Source organism: Passer domesticus, chromosome 2 (assembly GCF_036417665.1).
Source record: "Passer domesticus isolate bPasDom1 chromosome 2, bPasDom1.hap1, whole genome shotgun sequence".
Taxonomy (NCBI): Eukaryota; Metazoa; Chordata; class Aves; order Passeriformes; family Passeridae; genus Passer; species Passer domesticus.
This window is the reverse complement of record NC_087475.1, coordinates 120,728,106-120,751,545: the sequence shown is the minus strand read 5'-3', so window position 1 is coordinate 120,751,545 and position 23,440 is coordinate 120,728,106. Positions and strand designations below refer to the sequence as shown.

Here is a 23,440-nt window from a genome sequence, read left to right as displayed (position 1 = left end):
TTGGCTGTGAATCTTGGATTCTTACCAATTGCTCCTGTTCTGGGCCTGGTGGCTTTAGCTCATTAATCTAATGTTCTCTAACTTCCTGCTGCTAATCCTGGTTGTTGGGCCCCGTGTTCATTAAGCTTGTTCCTGACTCTCATGTATGACATGGGGTGTGAAATAATCTGTAACAACAAGATACATGGAAGCACAGCCTTGCTCCCCAGGCAGCCCTCCTGGCTTCTGCAGCATCATTTGTGCTCCAAGGACTGGTCAGCGAGGGTAAAACCTGTCCTGTGCAAATGCTAACACTTGTTAGTGTGCACAGAATAAGTGCTCCAAACTTCTTGGGTTATTTTGGTTTTTTTTGGTGTTGTTTTTTTTTTTTTTTTAATTTTCCCTCTTGCTGGATAAAAGCAATGAGGCGATGTCAGTGTGTGATGGGCTGCCAGCTTGAGGCTTGGCCCAGGATTAAGTGGGAAAGAGCAGGTCAAGTTGCAGACAGCCTCCTTTTCTCCACCTAAGATCAAGGCAATTTTTTTGTCCTTGTGATTTGAATGCAGAGTACCTCATGGCTAATGACTCTGAGGCTAATGCCTTAAAATGGGCAAGAATTCCCAAGTATTTTTCCATCTTTCATAAGCTAAAATATCAGTCATTTTTCTGCAACACACAAATGCTCCAGGATGCAACTAAGAGTATAATTTTTACTATTTAAAGTCCTGGGAGGGGGTTTGAATCGTCTTTGAGTTCATAAACTCATGTCATTGTAACTTCAAAATTAAATGTCTAGTTTTTTGTGTTGTCTTAGCCCCTGGTGAATATGGGACTCTTTCATGTGTGTCTGGCTCTGTGACAAGGGGAACAGCCACCCTAATATTTCAGATCTGGGAAGAGTTAGGGTGGTTGACTGTGTAATGCTCCTTTTCATGGACCACCCAGACCTCCAGCTGGTATACAAAGCTAGGAAGCAGCCAGAAGCAGCAAGTTTTCTATACACTCCCTTTGTATTTCACACCAAATTTTTCTGCCTGTCAAGTAGTTTTTTTGTTGTTGGTTTTGGTTTGTTTTTTTTTTTTTTTTTAATAAAATATCATTTCCTCATGAAAGCCAGTGAGTTATTTCCTGGGATATTCTCCTTCTAAATTTTGAGATTGGTAATTAATTTAGTGTAACCTGAGTTTGTGTGGCAGTCTACTACTCTGAAGAGGGAAATCTTCTGACTGATGGTTCTGAAAAAGTTGAAGGTTACAGTAAATCATAATGGCAACTCTGTTAGAGAGTCCATTTGCTGATATTAATTCTAGCAGTGATTAAAGAGCTTGGCTGTGTCACCAAAAGTGAGAGAAAAACAAAAAATATTCTCCAATAACATTTTTAATATTTGAGAATTAAGGCATCATTTTCTTCTAGCCAGGATATGCCACAGAAATAATTTCATCCACAGAGTGCCCGGGTTATGCAGTGAAAATAATTTCATCCCACATAAATTTTACTCAGTTTTTCACATATTTTATACAGTCAAAACCCACAGAAATTCATTGGTTCAATGTTCATTGGTCCCAAGTTGCACACTTCTTAGTATTTGGGTTTCTACTGGTTGTAAATTTCTTAGCCCCTGATGATAATTAGGTCTTTATTCTTATCTCTCTTTTCCCAGACCAGGTGTCTCTGACCATGCCAGGGGGGATGCTTGGAGTTGGTGTTCCTTCGTGGTCATTAATGGTGGTTTGTGGTTCTTCTGTGCTACTCCCAGTCTGTTGGTTAATCTCATTAGACCTCACCTGGTGGAACAGTCCCCTGGAAAGAAGCCTCAGTTCCCTTCCCCTGGGGCAAAAGTGAACAAAACTAACTAAAATTACATTAAAGAAATTAAACTTTGTATAATTCCCAACAGCTGAAGCCTTGCCTTGAGAAAGAAAGTGGCAGCTTATGTAGGTGTGATAGAACTTCTGGTAATTCTCAGGGAAAACTTATGAGCTATGCCAATTTACTGCACAGTGAGAGCCAAAACTGGTCAGAATATTGTGACTGAGACTTTATCTTTTACCTGAACCAATTTAATAGCAAGATTACTTCATAAGTTTTGCTGTAAAAAGGTTTTGCTTATTTGGTTGTTTTTAGTTTTTTTGTTTCTTTTTTCCTATGCTTGTGTTAGGGAGCCTAAGAAGTCTAGGTTTAAAGTACAATAAAGATTCAGCATTGAATACTATGAGGAAAAATAAATAAGTCATGGAAAGGGGACTGGAGCTCTGCATAAGTTTCCTGGAAAATTGCAGTGTCTTTGGTATGATATGTTTCTAAGGGAGGTTTACATAAAACCAGGTCAGATAGGACCAAGGTAGATGAAGTTGCCTTACTGTAGGGGAAGGGGCTGAAGGATTTTTCTAGGTCTCATCTAGTCTTATAATTATCCAGAAAATACTTAGGAAATTAAATCACACTCCTTCACCTCTGCCCTGGGTTTGTGCTATTTTCTTTTTCCTGTAAAGGTGAGCTGCAACCTAAGCCATGTAACAAATCATTCCAAATGTATTTCTGGCCACTGCTATTAAAGAATCCCTTGCAGGAAAAGTCTTGAATTGCATAGTCAGCCCCATTTGTCCCTTCTTACCCCTCAGTGAGATTCTAATGCCCTTGCCTTAAAATACATTGAAAATAATGAATACAATGGTGTTTGTCCATATTTCCCCCTCCTGGCTACAAAATGCTCAAGGCAAGTTTGTGCTGCAAGCTCAAATCATTAAGGGCTGTGAATTTGCTGGAATAAAAATAATGATGATAATAACAAAGCAATACCCTAGTATAGGGAATCATTTCCATTCTGAGCAGTGTGTTGGCAATCAGGGTGTTTGTAACTGCAGTTCATAGTGAGTTTCATGTTTTTATATGTCATTCTTGGCATGAATCCTAGGAATGGTTATAGAGGATAATACGATGTGCACATTGACATGAATAGGTATAACACTTCATCTTAGTGACACCTCATATCTAAAAATTCAGAAGGATTGCTGTACTAGAGGCAGCTGAAAGCAGTTTTTAAAACAACAAATATAATGCTTTAGTTTGCAGAATTCCTCAAGTCTTGTAAGCATGAGTGAAATATTGATGTTTTTGAGAAGTGGGTTTAAATACCTTCATCTCTATCTATGAGTTACTGTGCAAGACAGCTCATTCCCGAAGCTAGGAGTAAAAATTAATTAAAAATTCTGCAAATGCCAAAAATCTTATTTCATATGATACAGAGGCTCAATAATTTTCATTGAAAAGCAATCTACAAACAGATCTGCAGGCATTTTCAACCATGTATGCATAGAACAGGAAAAAACAGAACAAAGTAAATGAAGATACAAGTCTATACTGTAGAATCAAGATTTAATTATTTGCTTTTTGTGTTTAATTATTTGCTTTTTTGTTTTATTTTTCTCAATGCATTCCCTAGCTTTTTTTAACACTTCTTTACCAAGAGAGTGGTCAGACTTTTGGAACACACTTCCTGGAGAGGTGTGGCCCTATCCCTGTCAGTGTTAAGGAGTATTTGGACAATGCCCTTAATAATGTACTTTAACTTCTGGTCCCCTGACTTGTATCAGCTGATCATTGTAGGTCCCTTACATCTGAAATACTTTATTTTATTCTAATTTGTCAGAGACTGTATTAGTATCTCTTTTAAAATAATAACATACTTAAGTGGCATTCAACAGAGAAAGCAATCCAGCTTGCTTTAACAGGAAAGGTGGCTCTGTTGCTTCAAACACGACCACATTTTGAGCTCATATTTGTGCGAGTTCTTGGGAATTCTCCTTGAAGGTTATAAAGTAATCTCACGAGGTAAAAATTGAGCTGAGAAAGCTCATCTTATTAAAACAAACTAAAAAGAGCTGTTTCTGTGTTCCCTGCTCATTTACGTGGAATAGACCTGACATACACATCTTACAGCAGTCTGAAGAGGCTGTTTCCCATCTCCCCGGCTACTTTTTCAAAGTTATTAGCATATCACATATTTCTTAATAAACTATGCATTTTCTTCTCTGCTGCTGATCTGGCACTTTAGTATGTGCTTTGAGAATATAACAGAATCAGTATAAAACCTTATTTATTTACCCTGGCCTTTTATCTTTCCTGAAGTGTCTCTGCAAGACCAGAGGCAGGAATGCAAGTGTCCTGTTCCCCACAGATGTGCCCTGTCTGCCTGACCACTTGAGCCTACTCATCTGCTGACATCTGTTCAATGTGGTCCTGAGCTCACAGACCTTCTTCTTGAGATCTGTAACAAAGGTGGCCATAATTAAAAAACATAAGAACAACCAAATAAGTAATGCACCTCTCCCTTCTTTTCTCCATTTTATCAGAAAAGATTTGTTCAGGAGCAAACAGGGTTGCTCAGAAGCAGAGGGGCTTATTCCAGTTTCAGCAGTTTTTAAACCAAGATAATTAGTGGTTCATAACCTTCTTTTGGTTTTGTTCAATAAAAAAATGGGAAAATTAGGAAGGCTTTTAGCTGACCAGGCTAAACAATGAGGTATAAAGTGACAATCCTGTGCCCTACAGTACAGGAGGGTGGTATATTGTGCTAATTGCCCACTTGCTTGACAATTTTAATGCGCTCTGATTGGTGTAGAGTCTGTGACAATTCTAACAGGCGTCTTGTCCAATTAATGCGAGTCCTTACCTTTTCCCCCTTCTGAAAAACAAACACACTGCTTCACCATCTCTGTGACTTCCCACAGGAGCCTTCTCTACATCTATATGCCCTTCTACATGGTGGGGGTGAGACAGAGGAGAAGAAGCACAAGTAGTAACTTAATTTGTACAGAAGAGATCTGTCTGGAGGGTCATTGCAGAGGGACACAGAGATTGTAACAAAAAATGAAAGAGGTAAATCTACGCTCTGTGAGCTGTTTAAAGTCAATCAGTCTGAGCTTGGATAATTTATATATGCAAAATTAAGTTTGTCCTTAACAGATTTTGAAGAGTAAGAATACAAGATTATAAAAATAAACCCAAACCTCACTGGTAAAATTTTGAATTAGGATTTGGCTTTTATCTTAACTTGGATCAATATTTAATACTCTTTTCATTTGGATTTCTGCCATAGGAAGGGTTTTAGAAATGGGGCCCAAAGTGACGTATATATGTAGGCAGACTGAATAGTTCATACAAGAAATAATTCTTAGCCATGAGATTCTTTTATTTCATTATGGTTCTTTGATACAAAAAGTCAAACTCTGGATTGCAGTTGTTTTTAAAATTAAAGTTGCAGAGCTTAATTTTTTTTTTTTTATGTTTTGTACTAAAATTCTTCTAAATTTCGATAATGTGATTCATGAAAGGGAAGCTGGTAACAGTGAAGAAAACACTATTCTGGAAACAGCTGTAGTGTTTCATGTTGATGTTATTATTGGTAGGGGATTGGTAACACTTTAAAAAAAAGTTGTCAAAAAACTATTAAACTCTGAGTGTCTAATTCCCATTTTATAACTTTTACATTGCATTAGCTGGGCTTTTAGGATAAAGAGCTACAATTTTCTTTACATCATTCTTATTGCTGTCCTAGCACTGTCTCTCTTAATATACAGCATTTGTAGAAACAACAAGTATTTCTGTGTCTGCATTTGTAGAGTGGGATAGCTTTAGGAGAGCCATCACATTCAATAAGACTAAATTTAGTAAGTCCTAAAGACTAAACTAAAAATTTTAAATCTGTGGGGAGGAAAAACAAAATAAAACATTGTCTACTCTGGAGACTAATTTATAAGTTTGTACTCACAAATAGTCTAATCAGTTGCTGGAAGACATGCAGGTCTAAGACAGGTCAATATCTGTTTGGGAGATCTCTTAATCTCAAATTTATATAGCATAACATGGCTGAATAAGCTGTATGTTCATGGTAGAGATTAATGTCTGTGTACAGTTCTCTTTATTAAAGACAACTTAGCAATATCTGCAGAAGTGTGGATGGTACACTAATTTCTGTTTTCTCTCTCTTTGGGGCACGTCAATCTGTCTACATAAATTGGCTCCACCATTTTTGTGGTGGAACTTTCTTCTCATTAATTTTTAAGCTGTTTTGCCAGTGGCTTTGCAGCATAAATACCACTGCCATATTTAATCACAGATGTGCCTCTCACAGCACCTGAGTCATTCTTTCCTTCAGCAGTAGAGCAGAGCACTCAGAGATGCCACATATTAATGCGAAGCATTAGGCTGAAATTGCATTTGAAAGCTTCAATACAATAGAGCTCAGTGGTCTCTTTTTGCCTTAGAGGCAACAGTAGGGAAACCAGCACACATAATAAGAATTTTAACTACAGTTCCACTTTGTATTATCTGCTGCCTTGTAGCATGATGCTGAGAGAGACAGGCATACCTCTGGGAATCAGCCCCCTGGACTGACTAGTAGATAAAATATAGGTGATGATAAACATAAGTTCTTCCAGTCAAAGCCAATAATCTTCTCATCCTTCATCTGTTCGCTTTTTTTTTTATTCAAGATTGATTATATTTGTTTCTCTCTTGCAGTATATTTTCTGATTTTTTTTTTTTAACATCTACTAAGCATCCTCAGGAAGGTTTTAAGTCTACAGTTAGAAATTAATTGTTATCAATTACCTTGTTAAAAGAAAACCAAGGTTTTTTTCCATCCTCTGAATTAATTAGCTTTTCACAGTAGAACAACATTGGCAAAACTATACAGTTCAGTAAATTACATATTATATAGGGAATTAGAAGTGAGGTTTGAAGTTGTACTGAAATATGTGATATACATGATAGGGTTTGTATCATTTTTTCTTACACTTGAAACCTACAGTGTTTAAAAGATAATTGTTGACACTTTAAAAAAAAGTAAAATATTTCTGGTTTTACCCACTAACTGTATTTTTATTGCACTGATGGGAAAATTGTACATTCCTTAACTTGCAGAAGGGAAGACATCTATTTGTGTTTGAAACTATTTATTGATGTATACATAGAATGGATTTTATTTTATTTTCACAGCTCAAGCAGTCCACTGGGAGCAAAGACAAATGCTGTTTAAAAAGAAAAAAAAAAGAACAAAAACAAAAAAAAACCCACCAAATAAACAAACATTACCCTCCCTGTCCCCTGACAACAAAACCTTTAAGGAAGAAATGTTTTGGGATAGAGTAAGTTTATATTTGGTTCTAAGTGGTGTGGCCAATTTAAATTCACTTTGTAACCATAACCTTTTTTTTTCCTTTTATTTTTTTTTTTTGTGAGAAGGGGAAAAAGTTAATAGAAAAAGTGCCCTTAGTTTTCCTTCTGAGTTTCACTTTACTGATCCTATGGCTTCTTTTGAGTTATCCCTTGAACTTAAGAGAACCTTTTAAAAATTTTTCTGGATGTATGAATTTAAGGTGTTTGGAACTCATTTTGTTCTGTAAGGACAGCTACATACTGTAGTGTATTCTTATGATAATTTGGCAAGTCTTGATAGCAAAGGAATAGAGGTTTTTATCCATCACTATTGCAAGGAAGAACAGCAAATGGAGCACAATAAGTCTTCTAGGATTCAAAGATAATTAAAACACGGGGTTTTAGTTGTTGCAGTTTTTTTTCCTGTACGTCAAAAAGACTTGTAAATCCAATGTATATTTGTGTGCTGTTCTCCCATGCATACATTCACACTTCTTTCAGGAAAGATGTAGTGCCACCTTTTTCATTGTGCTTGCAAGAGCACAGTGAGCTCTGTTCCTGACTGAGATGCCCATTTTCAAATATCTAAGAGCAGATGCTGTTCATGGGTAGTGCCTCCGTGTCGGTGTGCAACCAAGTCACATGATTGCCAGCTTGAAAATTATATATAGAGAGAGCCAAGTAAGGGCATGGTGCTTTGTGCCCACTTGAGATGGACGCTGGGTCTCTCATCTTGGCCAAAATGAAACTTTAAAAATAGAGGCAGAGAGAACGAGGAAAGCGTCATGGGCTGGAAAGGGAAAGAAGGATTTTTGTGTTTAGCACTGGGTTTGTGAGCATGGGTCTGTGTGAACACACACAGAGAAACGATCACCTGTGCTCATCAGAAGTACAGCCCCAGCAAGCTACATCCTGAATTATTCTGATGCTCAGTGATATTAACTAAACTACCTCTTAGAGGAGTCAGGTTTTGGCTCAGACATTAAGCCTATTATGGATGAGGATTATTTTGACTACTGTCAATGGTTGTGGACAATAGTATCTCAACAAAACAAATGTGAGGAAATCCACAAATGATCTGGCAGAACTGGCTCCTGGAGAAACACAAACTCAAGCGCTTTTTTGTTCTTTTATTTTTTTTTTTATTTTTTTTTTTTTTGGCTTTTTTTTTTTAATCTCCATCTGTTTTGTCTGTGCCTATCTGCCAAAAGTACATGCTGAATTTCAGTTCATGAATGAATGAGGGTCTGTTTGGTTTCTTTGAAAAGACATTTGAATCTAGGCAAATTATCTACAGAAAGGCTAAGCATAATTTACTAGAGCCTTAAAGAGCACCACTCTTGCATGGTGCAAGTTAACTTGTTAGTTAAATCAAGAAATATGACTAGCAGCTGTGAAGAACAACTAATGAAATGAATTTCTGTGACTGCTAAAGTGGTGGTTCTGAAGTACCATTGTGAAGAAGCATCACCAATAGAGCTGAGAGAGCTCTGAGTTTTAGAGTGGGATTGGTTCATTATTAAATTTTTTACTACAAGTAAGACAGTCAGCTAGCTAGCTAGACACTTCCAGACAGGCAAACAGCACTCCACAGAAAGGCTATTTCTGATGTGGCTTCTGTTTATGTGTAGGGTTTGTTTTTTGTTTTTTGGGGTTTTTTTTTGTTTTTTTTTTGTTTTGTTTTTTTTTTTAATTAACAAGTTATTTGAGTTTAAGCAGAAGAGTGTTTTGTTTGGGGTTTTTTTTTCCCCATAAGGACAATGGAGCAGTAACAAGTATTTTCTACTTCAGCAGAATTCAATATGAAAGTGTACATCTGAAACCTGGAGTTTCTGTAAGCTGAAATGTTAGCCATTAAGATGTATGTCCAAAAGAAATTGGTTTGCAAAACAAGGAAATAAGGTTATATTTAGTATGAAATAAGATGATCATTGAGAAGGTTTTGTGTTTAGCTGTTCAGGAGGTTGCTCTGATGGGAATGTTTGACCTGCTTGGCACAGCACATAGAGCTGAAAACACAGGAACTGGAAAACCAGATGTGTAGGTCAAGGGGGATGGACACAAAAAGAAACCCCCAAAACTTGAAACCTTAGCATTTAAGTGTGAGGATAATGAAAATTGTTATGGAATAGTAATGGTTTGATTTGATATTTTATCCCCAAATGAAACACAATTTATGAGAGCGCTTTGTATAAAAGCTAAAACTCAGGGAACAAAGGAAGGCTGGTCTGGGAAGAATTATTACAAATCTGAGAATGATAAACAGGAGTGCATCAAGGACAACTGAGTCCCTGTTTTCTTCAGTGCAAAATCTTCCTAACACATAATTAGATAGGTAGCTAATATAGCTAGCTAATAATAGTTTTCAAGTTAATCAAGGGGGAATAAATCACTAAGTAGACTTGATAAGAATGTAGAAGACATGGAATTAATAATCACAAATACATACAGTATTTTTAAATCCTTGCCTTTGGCAGAGGAATGCAACAATAATCAGCATCAAGGTCATCAGGCATGTGAGGAAGATGTACATGGGGAGACCCAAATTCAACACATTCTTTACTGTAACATATTTTGCAGATATTAGCCATGTGAAAGTCAATGAAATTGGGAAAAAATTACTGTGGTTTGAGAGACCTCTGTGAATTAGTTGTTACAGTCCGTATTACTTCTTCCAGTAAGTGAAGTTGAATTAAGTTTTGCATGCTAATGAGCATAATGGTGCCTAATTTTTATTTGATACAGGAACTGAGAGTAGCAAGCTTGTGTGTGTGGTGATGTTTTTTAACCAAAGAAGATCTTTAATTACATGTGACTTCACTCTTGGTCCAAATGTGTAAGGTTCCATTTTCATAATTCCACCTCTATCTGTAGCATGGCTTCTTTATAGAGTGGTGCCCAAAGGATTAGCCTTCAAATTTGCTAAAGGGACTAAATATTAATCAGAATATAATGTAACTGAACTGGCCAGAGTGAAAACCCTATGTGCAGTCGGTCTCATGAGGAGAAATGTTGGGATGGAAGAGTAAAGATAGACTCCTGGGACAGGGAATAAAGATTTGGAATATGATTCTTTCAAAGATGAACAGTGGTGCTGGACCTGCTTAGTCAAGGGGAGGAAACTATGTATAACCAGGGGCAGAGCAGAGTCATGGGAGACAGTGCCACGCTGGCAGCTGCATTGAGCCTGGTGGAATTGCTATGTATGGCAAAGTCAGCATTGTGAGCTGATCCAAACTGAGCAGAAACAAGCTGACTACAGCCAGCTGAAGAAAAAATATACAGCAAAAGAGAGTTTAATCTGCTTGACGTAGAAAAAAAAAAGAAGAAAATTTACATTTGATTGAAAGTTAATGAATTGGAAGATGTGCTTTTTGGGTTAAGGATAGGTACAGGTTGTATGCAGCACGACATGTGGGAGATGGAATTCTATAAACTACAGTTTACTTTACTATATTTGCATTTATCTCCCTATCCTAGCCTTCACTCTTCCCCTGGGTCACTGAGAGGTGAACTGGTTGGATGGTCATGGTTCTGGCACTACTTTGTTAGCCTGGAATTATAAAAGCACATTGGAATTATGAAAGCAAACTATGAAGAAAACTGACAAGTTCCATGAAGGAATTTGCAGCTCTAAACAGCAGGATGAAACAGAAGAGTCCTCGCCCAACTGAATGACCTTAGTTTTTCTCAACTGCTTTCCAAATAGTATCAGGTTTTTTTTGATTGATTCTAATTTCTGTCAGAAGTTGCTGCCTTTCACCTTTACCCTTCTGTTTTTTTCTAACTAGCTCAGTTTATTAAATTTTATTTAACTCTGCCCTCCAAGTTTGTCTGCTTGGAATGGTTTCTTGCTAGCTTTGCCACAATAAATAGACAAGGGGAAGAATCAAGGCTGCCATTGTACTGAATCATCATCTAGAGATTTGAATTCCAGAATTTTTATGCCTGCTTTGCAGCTGCTTCTATTTGTGTTTGGTGTCAACCTGCAGAATGGATTAGTTGAGCAAGTTGGCAGAGACATAAGCAGCATTGGTGAGAGTGATAAGAGAGGTGCTCATCTGCTCGCCTTTTCTTTCGTCTTCATTTGTGTTCAACTTGAGCTTATTGGACAAATTTTGCCCATTTTCACCCTTTTGATCTGTCCCTTTTTTTACTCTGTTTGGCATTAACTTTTCCATAGGAAGCAGATCATTGTGGCACGGGAGAGAGTCAGTAGCAGCTTCAGCAGATGTTGCCCAGCATGAAGGAACTGCAAAAGCATTCCCTGTAACAAGAAAAGAGCAAAGTTGATACCTGGTACTTTGTCAGTACTGAGGGGGGTCAGGGATGCTTTGGGACTGCCTGCCTGTACCAAGAAATTTAAAACTCGGCACTTCTCTCTAATGGGACTTGGAAAAAGTTGGTCTTGGTGAGATCAGGGAAATATTTCTTCTGTCATACCTTGGTTGAAGCTCAATTAAGATTAAATGAAAATTTTATGATGCAGCTCTTCCAGCTCCAGAAGATTTAGGGAGAGGGGCAGTTGTACAGAGCACCAGTGTACACTGAGTGCTGCTTTGTGCATCAGATGAAGTGTAGAGTAGTTCTTAAATGTGTGGTTGGGAGCACCCAAACAAAATAGTTGGGAGATTAATGAGTCTTGTGCTGCAAGGCATTCTTCCAAGAGAATAAGGTACTTTGCTATTTTATCTTTTAGCCACAGGTGTATATTTGGTGCTAATAATGCTCTTGAGATCATCAGGAGGAAAATGCCAGAGGCACGGCAGGATTTGGAATGGCTAGTCATTTATTATCCTTGTGTACAGTCACTGTGAGAGAAACATGTTAAATCGTCTAGCGTATAGTGAGGGTGGGGAAGAGCATCTAAAGCTTGTGAGAACTGCCTGCTGTGACAGAAACAACTCGATTTCCTTACAAAGGAATGGGCATATGTCCAGCTCCAGGAGGAGTACAGTTAATAAAGAATTCTGGAAGACTGCTACTCTCAGAATGATTCAGTGACTATCATATAAACTTCTTAAAAGTAGTGCAGCTTTTGAACAGCCTTAGAAAGTGAGAACCTGTTCTTGGAACCAGTACAAACAGCTTATATGAGAGGGAAACCACTTGTTTTTTAAATCATCATGGCTATCTGAAATGATAGCTGCTAATAAGTGCTGTTATTAGGAGGTGAGGATTATGGGATGTCCTACTGCAACAGCATGCCTGGCAGCTGTCGCCATCAGTGGATGACTCAGGATCAGTTCACTCCATCCAGAGAGTGCCTTTTTGCAGTAAAGGTGAAAATTGGGTGTGAGAATTATCATTGAGGTCTTCTAATTACTACAAACCTTGGATCATCAAAAAAAGCGTTGAGAAACACAGGCAGCAGGGAAAGGGGGAAATTAATCAGTTCAGCTTTATGGCACAGTATTGAGGCACGTGTTTTCCAGACTTCTTGATGTTCAACTTGATGAACAACTTGGGAATGCATGTTGATATGAATTTCTGTGACAGATCAGACCTTGATCTCTGTGATTTTTGTGAGGGAAACAGGATCATTGCAGGCAGCATTGATCGAGGGTGATGGAGTCAATAAAAGAACTCTGCATGACTTGAGACTAATACCATAGCAGATCTGTGGGAAGTGACAGATATGTGGTTTTGGTATACTCACGTGGGAGGGAGAGGACTGAGATGTTGTTCTCCAATTGCAGTTGTTAAAAACAAGGTAAAAAGCCCAAATAATTAAACAAACAAAACTCCCGTAAGTTAATAATTTGCACACTGGCAGGAAGAGAGAGTTGAGGAGATAGGGGAGACTGGGTTTCACCACTGGGTCTTCTGGAGAAAAAGGAGGGCAAGAAGGCTGGTGAGGGGCTTGGAACACAAGCCCTGTGAGTAACAACTGAGGGAGCTGGGGCTGTTTAGCCTGGAGAAAAGGAAACTCAGAGGTGACCTTATCACTCTCTTCAACTTCCCGAAAGGTGGTTGCAGTCAGGTGGGGGTTGGTCTATTTCTCCAGGCAGCAAATGACAGAACGAGGAGACACAGTCTTAAGCTGTGCCAAGGGAAATTTAGGTTTGATGTTGCAGAAAAATTTTTTGCAGAAAGAGTGATAAAGCACTGGAATTGTCTGTCTGGGGAGGTGGTGGAGTCACCATCCCTGGATGTGTTCAAGAAAAGACTTCACGTGGCACTCAGTGCCATGGTTTAGTTGAGGTGTTAGGGCATGGGTTGGACCCAGTGACCTTAAAGGTCTCTTCCAACCCAGTGATTCTGTGAAAAGTGAGCAGCACTGTCACTGTCTCCTCAAGGAATATTTAAAAGGGAGTGCCATCATGATGGCTGCACTTCAGGGGGCCTTGCAAAGTGACTCGGAGGCTCATCAGGGAGAATCAAAGCCATGTGTCAGGAATCCTCTTCAGTGACAGTTTGGTCAGCACCATTAAACCCTATCTGCCTCTAGTTGTGCCAGCAAGGAGAACTTCCCAAGAAATGTCCCTGGTAAAATCTTCCCTGTGTTAAGTGTGGCTAGGAAATTAAGATGAGAGCACTGGTGTTTCTCTGGCATAGGCTTGTAAGTGGTTGTGTGGAGTTTTGAATATTTCATTAATCATACAGAAGCTGATAAAGCCTGAGGACTCAATGTATGTGAAATAAAAGGAAGGAAATATTTAGTTGTCAACAGCTTCAGGTACTTAAGAAATAGCTTTGCCACATTTCAACACCCTGAAGACCCAGTACCATAAAAACCTGATGTACAGGAAAGATCTTGGGACAAACATATCAAGGAGTGATATCTACTATGCTCATCTACTTTCTGTCACAAGAGAATATGATTTTTCCATGGATTTTTTTCTGTATTATGATTTGTTCTGTGAACAGGTCTGCACTCAAAAGGATCCAGTTCTAATTCTATTAAACTGTTCAATCATGAATATACTTGAGAATAACTGTTACAACTTTGGCAAATAGCACAGATTAGAGCAAATGAAATTAACTCCCTCTACTTTCCAATTTATTTGTTAATAAATTTATATATAAATACATCAGACAAAACTGAATTGATGCAAAAATGTATACAAAGGCTTTAAAATTTTGTTTGATATATATAATAATAATATTAGCATCTCATTGAAAAACAACAGGATAGAAAATATGCTGCAGAAATTCTTGCAGCATTTTCATAAAGCAGTAAACTTTTCAACATCACAACATTTTTTATAGTAGAGCACACTGTGTATAGCAGGTTCTCTCAATTCTGTTGACACAATTCAGAGATGTACAAGAATCACCAATGCTGCTGGAATGACAGTAAAAAAGACCAATATCTAATCTCTCATTTAAAAGCACTAAAAGCTATTATGTAGGACTTGCTAAATATTAAAAGCTGCTTTATATAAAACTGTTATATAATCTACAGAGCCAGGCAGGAATAACTTTTCCAATTTTTATTTTAGCTATCGGAGCAAAATAAAAACCAAAAAAAGACTGCTTTTTAAAAAGCTTTCTGCTGTTCTCAAATGACAAAAAGTGGATTATAGAAGTTGTCCCCATAGTAGAAGCAGAAGTACTTGGAGGTATTGAAGTTTTTTCTTTCCCATAAAGTAACAGAAGAAAGTAGTTTTCCCCTATTGTGTCTTATAAAATTGTTAAGGCTCAGTTGAATCCAATTCTTGGAAAAATTAGAGGCTGTGAAATGTTTAACTTTTTTTTTTTATGTTTCCTTAGACATTGTATTGAAAAAATGCTTTTAAAGTGAAAGATCTTTCAGAGTATGTCAAAGTCAGAATATAAACTGTCAGAATTTCTTTATAGTTTACATTCTCCACACACTAACCAAATTGCTTTCCACAGCAGGATTGCTGTTATGAAGGGTGTTTTCAAATGCTAAATTTATGACAGAAAACATCTTGGAGGTGGGATAGGTTCAGCTGGCTGATATTTTGTTCAGCAGGACTTTGTGTCCAGACTAATACAGTGGAGGTTTTTTTGTGGCTAGTACTACCAACACATTGCTAGTGATGAAGGCCAAAGTGTCTGCATTGGGAAGAAGGCAGCAGATAGTGTAGAGTGGACGTGTTTAGTTAAGTTTGTAAAAGTTATAAACAAAATTCAAGCAATTTATGACATTGTAGTAGCTTGGTAGCCTCATAAATAATCCTTTATTTTATGAAACTCATTCGCTTTTGGTATCCTTCTTCCATTTCCTCCCTTCTCCACTTGAGAAGGAAGGCTGAAGTGATTAGTTTAAAAATGCAGAGGTAGTGTTAGTTTATTTGTATTATTGAAAATCTAGTAACAAGGTGGATGTTTCATTGGCCTTCATCAAAGGAGTTAAGAAATTATGCTTTATTCATCTTGTTGGGGGGGATTTATTACACTGAGACAAGAACATTCAAAGTGATATTTTCTGCCATGTCCCAGAAATTTATTTCTCTCCTTGGTTTAGATGATACCACGTTCAGCACTGATGAGATGTAAGGTCCAATGTTCATGTCTCAAAATGAGATGGGAGAGAAAGAACTGGGTCGCACAGATGATGTGAGACGAACAGACATAGCAGATGTTGTACATCTATCACACTTACACTCATGCAGTACATATTCCATGACCCTAAGGCTTTTTTTTTTTTACTTGTTCTCTTCAAAGAACTGCATAAGATTTCTGAAACAATGGAATAAAGTGATTCTGTCATGCAATGTGAGGTAATAGGTCTTCAAGATAAAAAAATAGGCAAATAGAAAAAATAGGCAAATTCATATGTCTCATATTGACAGAATAGGAAAGAAATAATTTCAAGAGTTTTTTTAAATGTTATACTGCCTGTAAAACGATGATTTGTTTTAGCAGCAATGTTCTCTGTAGACATTTTATACAAAATCTATACCCACTACAGTGATCCAGACTTTAGGCCTATTTTGCAGTAATCTAGATAGATTGAACACAGCAGACACAATTTGAAAAGGAAGTTTCTCAGCCTTCCTGTGGAAGTTCACTGAAGACTTGAAATTGCATTGATTTCCCATGAAACTTCAATTTCTGGTTGTTCAGTTACTTACCAGAAAAATCTGTTTCTCCCCTCATGCCTTTCTTGTGTGCCATCTTGATATAAATTAAAATACTCTCCACAAGCTGGATAAATCCAACTGTCAGGACTTCCATTAAGTAAACACCTGAAATGAAAAGGATACCATGCACGTTGTTCAGATGTCTTGCTGTGGTTTGACTCTGCCTTCTCAACTACCTCCACCAAACAGCAGTGTAATCTCACTTAGACAGTGAGTGTCTGAAATTAAGGACAAGAGTAGAGGGCTTCTGAGCATAGTGGCAATTTTGGTTTTGCTAGAAAATATTACTGAAATTATTTCAAAATATTGTGGTTGTGATTCTTTTCTTTTTCTCATTGTGCTTCTGTTGTCTTCAGTTGAAGCCCCTGATATTCCCAGGTAAAGAATTCTTAATATTTATAATTTGTAAAATTAGCCTTTATTTTTGTTTGTTTTCAAATAAAATTGGTAGGCTGTGTCTGTGCTATAGCAGTAAGGTTAACCAGTACATGGATTCTGACTTTTCTGTGTTGTGCAACCCATCTCTGCAAATATTATTTTCTGTGATTCTGTGAATTGCTCACAGGTTTTGGTTGATGTCACAGATAAAGGACAGCGTAAAACATTCAGGAGTTTGTTTTTTTTTTTTTTGAACTGAGAACATTGATTTTTAATTCTAAATCAGGATATTTTGGTTATGGTGGTTCTTTCTATTTAGTTAGAAAAAATATATGAAAGTCTTAAACAGTGAACAAAAATAAATTGAAGTGCAGTTTTTTGGCAGTAGAAAATACACTTTTCTTTCTAATACTGGCAAAAATGTGAGTTCAAAGATTCCAAAACCACCCCAAAAGTTAATATAAAAAAATTAATACAAACTGACTTAGGAGTTTCAGCAATGAAAGATCCTCATGTAATGTTCATTTGTACTGAAAAAATGTGCCTGTTGTGCCTCTAGAATTTGATGGGGCAGCCATGGAAACAGTAATAACTTTGTGACTGTTGGCTAATTATATGGAAGTTGTACCAAAAAAGGTTATACATAGCCTAAAGTATTAAAGACTTAATGAAACGGTCATCGCTGTAGTGATAAATATCTGTTCCAGAATGTCTTCTCAGACAGTACTCTAAGCATATCAGACTAAATAGTTGGCCATAATTCTGTAATGCCACCATATTTTTAAAGAAATTATAGGCCTTCAGTAGGCTATAAGTAATAATTAGGGATTTGTAGCAAAGGCAGTTGGAACCAGTTGTAATAAGTAATAATGACATCATTGAATCCTGGAGTTCAAAGCACTGATAATTTTGTCCAGTTACCTCATGGAATAGATTGGAATTCCCTTGAAAGCCTCCAAGTCAAATTCAGCCATTACATAAAGGATGGCTTAAACTGATCATAAAAGTGAGCACATATAGAAATACAGCTTTTATTTGTTCAGCATTCAGTAGGTCTGAAAAATGGATAGAATAGCCAAGGCAGAAACCAGGAAGGAGTAATAATAAATCAGAAACTTCCCTGTTTAGTGCCTATTTCTGCCAATCCTAACAGCCTGACTTGATCTCAAATCACTGGCAGTTGCTATATACTCAATTTAAAGTGTCTACTGTATGCTGAATTGGTGTAATTTCATGTGCACTTGTTACATGACTTGGTTTTCCCTTAAATGCATTGCATATTTAGCATGCAAAGAATAAGAACTAATTTCAGTGATGTATGTTGATTAGGCTCTTGTTAGGCATAAATAAGGGTTATCTTGTGCTATACAGTACATTACATGTGAAAGCACATAGCTTTCTCTGTCTTCTTCCACTTCCACCCACAGACATTTAGACAAAGAGCAGAGGCTGAAGTGTGAATCTCTTAGCTCTGAGCAAAGCCTGATACAAGAAACAGCAATGTTTATTGATTACTTGCAACTTTTTGACACTGCGAAACAAGGAGAAAACAAGGGTATAAAAATGTCAAAACTAGAGATAAAACTACCTCTTCAGAGCAAACACATGAATTTTGCACTAAAATATGGACAATATGTGTGACGATATATAGTTGGTAACTTAAAAGCATGAAAGAAAGTAATTCACCTGGATTTATCAAAGTTTTGTAAGAAGAAAAGACGATGTTGATTTATTGTATTTGACTTGCTGCTGTTGGTAAATTTAGCAACTAAGGGCAAAAAGAAAAGCACTATTAGAAGGCCGATTACCTATGAAAGAGCATTTGTGAGCAGGTCTTCTGATGCTAACACAGTGTTCAAAATGAATGAGATCATATGTTGAAAAAAAAGAGGATGAGAACACTTAGAGGGAAGGAGAAGAAATTTAATCATCTTAAAGAACACCCAGGAAGGTGTTCAAGGAAGATAAAAAGTTGGAGAAGGAAATTTTCCACTCTGTCAAATGGGCTAGATAAAATGAGAGGGTAGGAACAGAGGAGTAAAATTGGGAGTTCAGGAATTAATGTGCGCATAGGTACTCGTGCAAATATAAAAGCTGCTCAAGTAAAGAGGAAAGAGAAATTGGAAGGCATCTGGAGAAGGAGCAGTGGTTAGAAAAATGCTTTTTTCTGGGATCAGTGAAAATTGGATATTTCAAAGAAATAGACTGAACGCAGTCATACTTTCAATCCAAGAAAACCAAATCCTTTCATCAGGACTTCTAACCTAAGAAACAATTGATAACACTAGTTGCTATTGAAGAATTAAAATTCTCCTGGTTCACTCAATAAATATTTGTCTATAATATTTAAGATTATCTTCATGTCTTGAAGACACTGCAAACATGTCTGGAAATGACACACTCCCACAGTTTCTATACAGCAGAATATGATGAAACCAGCCACCAAAAAATATTACATTTTCCACTTGCATTCATATCAGCTAACAGAATAATATCCATGTGATTTAGAACTAGACATTTCAAAAGTCTTTAAAGGATCTGAAAATCAAGTTATAAACTGTGGTGCTTCCTAAAGTTCTCTAATAAATATATTATTTCTGTATGAAGTGCAAAGGAGAGGAAAGAGATGTGGTGACATAGAATATTTTGTTCTTTTATTTTTCACTGTTTTTCATGCATATTTTGTACTTTTTTTTTTTTGGAGAACAACATAAGAAATAGTATTTCTTGTCTAAAATGTGAATACTGAGAGTCTATGTAGAGATTGCTGAGGTGTGATTATTTTTTCTTGAGCAAACTCTAGGTTTCTAACCCAGTTCTGTCACTTGAATATTATTCTGAGACAGGGTCTATGATATCATCGGTGTTTATTTTCATGTTTAAGTTATTATAGTAGCACTTAAAAAATTAATTGTGCCTTTCACAAGTCTCTTCATGGTACTGATTGCCATGTGATTATCAGTTTGGTAATTTTTAGTGAGGCTGGGTTCAGGTAGCTAATACTGATACCCTAAATGCTGTTGAATTTCACTGAAAGCAAATAAGCAACTCAATGGAAACAAGATATAACTCAATGATTAGGATTACTTATTTCGCTTTTTTTTTTCAAAACTACACCACAAAATGATGAATGATAATTTGTGTATGTTCTTCTGATGGACCTGAGAGTTGGAAAATGTTTATTTCCTGTAGACCCATACCTTTATGATTTTATACTTCTTGCACTTGGTTGCAAAGGTGTTACAGGAAAGTACCTAGTAATTTGTGACATCTAATAGAATTATTGCACATACATTAAAAGTATATATATAAAAACTTCTAAAGTGCAATTTTTGATGTGCTAGACGTACCTGGCAACTCTGACACTACTAAAAAACTGACATATCAAAACTTTTCTCTGAAAACAGGAAAACAAATTCCATTAAGTTCAGTAAACAGAAAAAAAGAAAATTAACATGTAAGAGGGATGAAATTAAACCTAAGTAAAGGGTGGGACACATGGAAGAAACAAGCAGGGACATCCTGGGGAAGGATAGCCTATGCCTATATATTATATATTTAGTACTGTACATTCAGTGTCAGTGTAAAGCAAGAAATAGCCAACTGCTTTGAATACAGGCCTTGGGAGGACTGCACCAAAAAAAAACAAACCCAAAAAAGATGAAAAGCCAAAAGAATTTCTCATCTTGTTTCCAGTTAGAACGGACAAAAATATTCTTAGAAAGCTTCCAAACCACTCAAACTGTAGTGATTCACTGAAATAGAACTGAATTGAAAAATATTCCTTGGGAATAGCAATGAACACCTCTCTTGCTGCTTTAAATGAGCACAAATAGCTGAAATGCATGGTGGCGTTATGAAACATCTAAGGATGTATTAATGAGAAAGCTCAAACTGGACTTCAGCTACAGAAGTGCATGCAATGTCTTTGAGAAGGAAGTAAGGAGTAGTGAATTCCTGTACTCTAGATTACTTCATAACTATAAACCCAAATATTTATAATAAGTATAGGTAGAAGTAATTATTTAAGTAGGGATAACATCAGGAGATTTTTTTCCAAGAAATCAAGGTGTGCTGAGAATATAGAAGCCATTGATTTTTCTCTCTTAATCACAAGCCTTTGAAATCTCTTGTAATATGATTAAGAAAAACTGTTTCTTCTCAAGTGCAAGACAGATCTGAATGATCATTTTATCAGTTAAAAATGCCTGGTAGGTCAAGTGCAGTAAACATTGTTGTGTTTGCACACCAGGATTCTGGACTGAGGAAGTGCCATTCAAGGACATGCATAAATGAGATAAAACTCAGCCATAAAATCAGGAACACAGAATGAGGAGGAGGTGTTAGACAATGAGGCAAATTAACAATTGCTTGGGTTAAGTTTGCATTGCAGATACAACTTAAACTTGTACTTACAAGGAGAAACAAGACAGAGAAGTGTGGTGATGCTTGACATCTAAGGCCAAGTGATACTTTTAGAGGGTTTAGCATAAACCTTATATTTAATCATTCCATTTTAACAGTGGTTTATAATAATACAAGGTGAAGAAAAACTGGTAAATGGTTCACCTGCACAGGGAATTTGTTTAGCTGCTACACAATGCTGTATTTTCCTAAAAAGAACTTCTATTTCTAGAGCTACCTGTCTCATAAAGCTTCACATGAGCATTGCTGACCCTCAAGCACTGGAAAATCTTGTGGCTTTTCAAACACTCCTGTTTTGCTCTGGTGGTTTTGTCATTGGCACACTAAGGAAAGTGGGAACTCACATAATTCTCTGACCCTCATCTTGAAGGAAAACCACCATTTACTCTTGCAGCTGTTATAAAGCCATGAGAGTTGGAAACAGTGTGTATATAGTTTTGTCTTCTACCTAGTTAGGCTGGAGAGAGAATTTGATTTAGGTTTTGCCTCAGACAAAATTTTAATTGATAATGACACTAAAAGCAGAAAATATGCTTTTGAGATAATAAAAGCTCTACAAGCCATCACAAACATAACAATGCAAGCTTGCTATACTTCTGTACTTTAATCTGTGCAATTAATATGAAGACCAAATGTAATTCACATTTTTCTTTAGGTAAGAATTCTTTTATTTGCAAAGCTGCATTCAAATCCAAGAAAGCTGTGAAGGACAACTTAATAGTTTATTAAAAATAAAAAGCTAGCATTGTTTTTAACCTGAATGTACTTCTCAACAGTGATTTGCACAAGCCCTTATGGATTCATTAATTCCCACCACTTTAAGTGATTTTCTACTCTCGTACTTAGATTATTAAAAAGTTCATTTCTTTGTAAAGTTGTTGTCACAACAGGACTGTGTTTTTATTAGAGGTTAAGACTTTTCTTACTAAATTACAAAGTTTGGGGTAGCTAACAAATAGAAGCATGAAGATAGTTTGCATGACCATTTCAGTTTGTGATTTTTTTTCCTAAATTGAGAGAGATATTACACAGTGGCCTTTCATATCTGCTGACAATTTGATATTTTGTTTATCTAGAGGAGTAACATGCCCTTTCTAGAAAAATCAACTTATACTGAGAATTAGATGAAGAAAAACTTTCTTGCACATGCAAAGTGTGGCCCTCTTGAATCCAATTTCAGCACTTTATTGATGGTTCTTAATGCATTTCAGGAAGGGAAATAATTTGGCTCTTCTGTAGGTGAAAGTAATGTGAATTCAAAATGAGAACTTAGACTACAGTGGATGGAGTGTTGTTTTTTTTTTTATCAACATGTAGGAGTGCTTTCAACTTTAATGGAGGAGGATTCACCTTCAAAGATGTGGATTTCTCACAACAGAAAGTAGCATATAGTCAGAAGTTATAATTTTATAGTAAGAATGGCACCTATTTTATTTGCCATTTTCAGGCACTAGCATTCAACAGGTTATTCTTTAGCTGAATTAATTTTTAATAGTTTGTCAAAACAGGTATTTGAAAGGTTCTTGTTTTACTTATTTAATATGTCTGTTACTGATATTTGATCAGATTTTTTGTAGGGTTTAGAGTAATTTTATTTTCATTTTCATGTCTAATGCCAGTTCAGAGTTGCTTTGAACTGAACCACAGAGAAGTAAAAATCTGTTAGGACTTAATTCTATATTTCAGTTACTTTATATTTTGGTTTTGCAATTATCATTAACACTTGTTGTGCCTTGACAGGTAGTAGAAATGTATAATCTGTTTTATTAATTGTTCTTGAACAGTTGCTTTATTGGAGTGAGGGCCACGTTGGTTTGATTTTTGAATTTTATCTCTGAAAAAACCCCGTTTGTTTATATATATGTATATTTCCAGTTTGTTTTCATAATGCTTGTATATATTTCCTTTGAGTATTTAGAGATTTTCATCAGAAAATTTTATTTTGGGTAGGAACAATATTAAAGTACTCTGAGGCATGGAAATTAGCCTATAAACTATTTTGAATTTATTTTGTTGCATTCCACTCATTTCAATGAATGTGTTCTCCTTTGTTGGTTTTATTAAACTCGTGTGTCTGAAGCTGTTTGGAAGATATTTATTTACTTACTTCTGAGGTATGGAAAGTTCTTGATAGATTGGAATACAAATCTAAGAAGAGGATTTCTGCCTTACAGTGTTTATAAGTTGTCTTCTAGATCCTCTCATATATTGAAGTACACTTTCTGCTACTAAAAGTGCAATAATACTACGTTGATTGTTAACATTGCAACATGTTAAAAATTCTCAGTTTTGTTTTAAAACTTAACGATAGCATGAATTTTTTTAGAAATAGTTTTTTGTCTCTAATCTCTAAAGTTAAAAGAAACCTTGACCATAATGTATAAAAATGTGTTTCAGGACAACAGTTCACTACAGTGAAGCACTATATTGCTTTGTCTTAG

At 36.4% G+C, this 23,440-nt stretch overlaps 1 long non-coding RNA gene across 7 annotated transcripts in view; it reads left to right on the top strand.

Moving 5' to 3' along the window:
* The window catches only part of LOC135294981 (uncharacterized), a 166,498-nt gene that overhangs the window by 58,093 nt on the left and 84,965 nt on the right, over window positions 1–23,440 (top strand). For 5 of the 7 annotated variants that reach the window (XR_010357020.1, XR_010357021.1, XR_010357025.1 and 2 more), the window contains exons 2-3: window positions 14,586–14,705; window positions 15,578–15,724. The exons of 1 other annotated variant lie outside the window; for it this stretch is intronic. This is a non-coding gene — a long non-coding RNA (uncharacterized LOC135294981). The remainder of the gene's footprint in view (window positions 1–14,585; window positions 14,706–15,577; window positions 15,725–23,440) is intronic. One more of the 7 variants, XR_010357024.1, reaches the window with a different exon arrangement.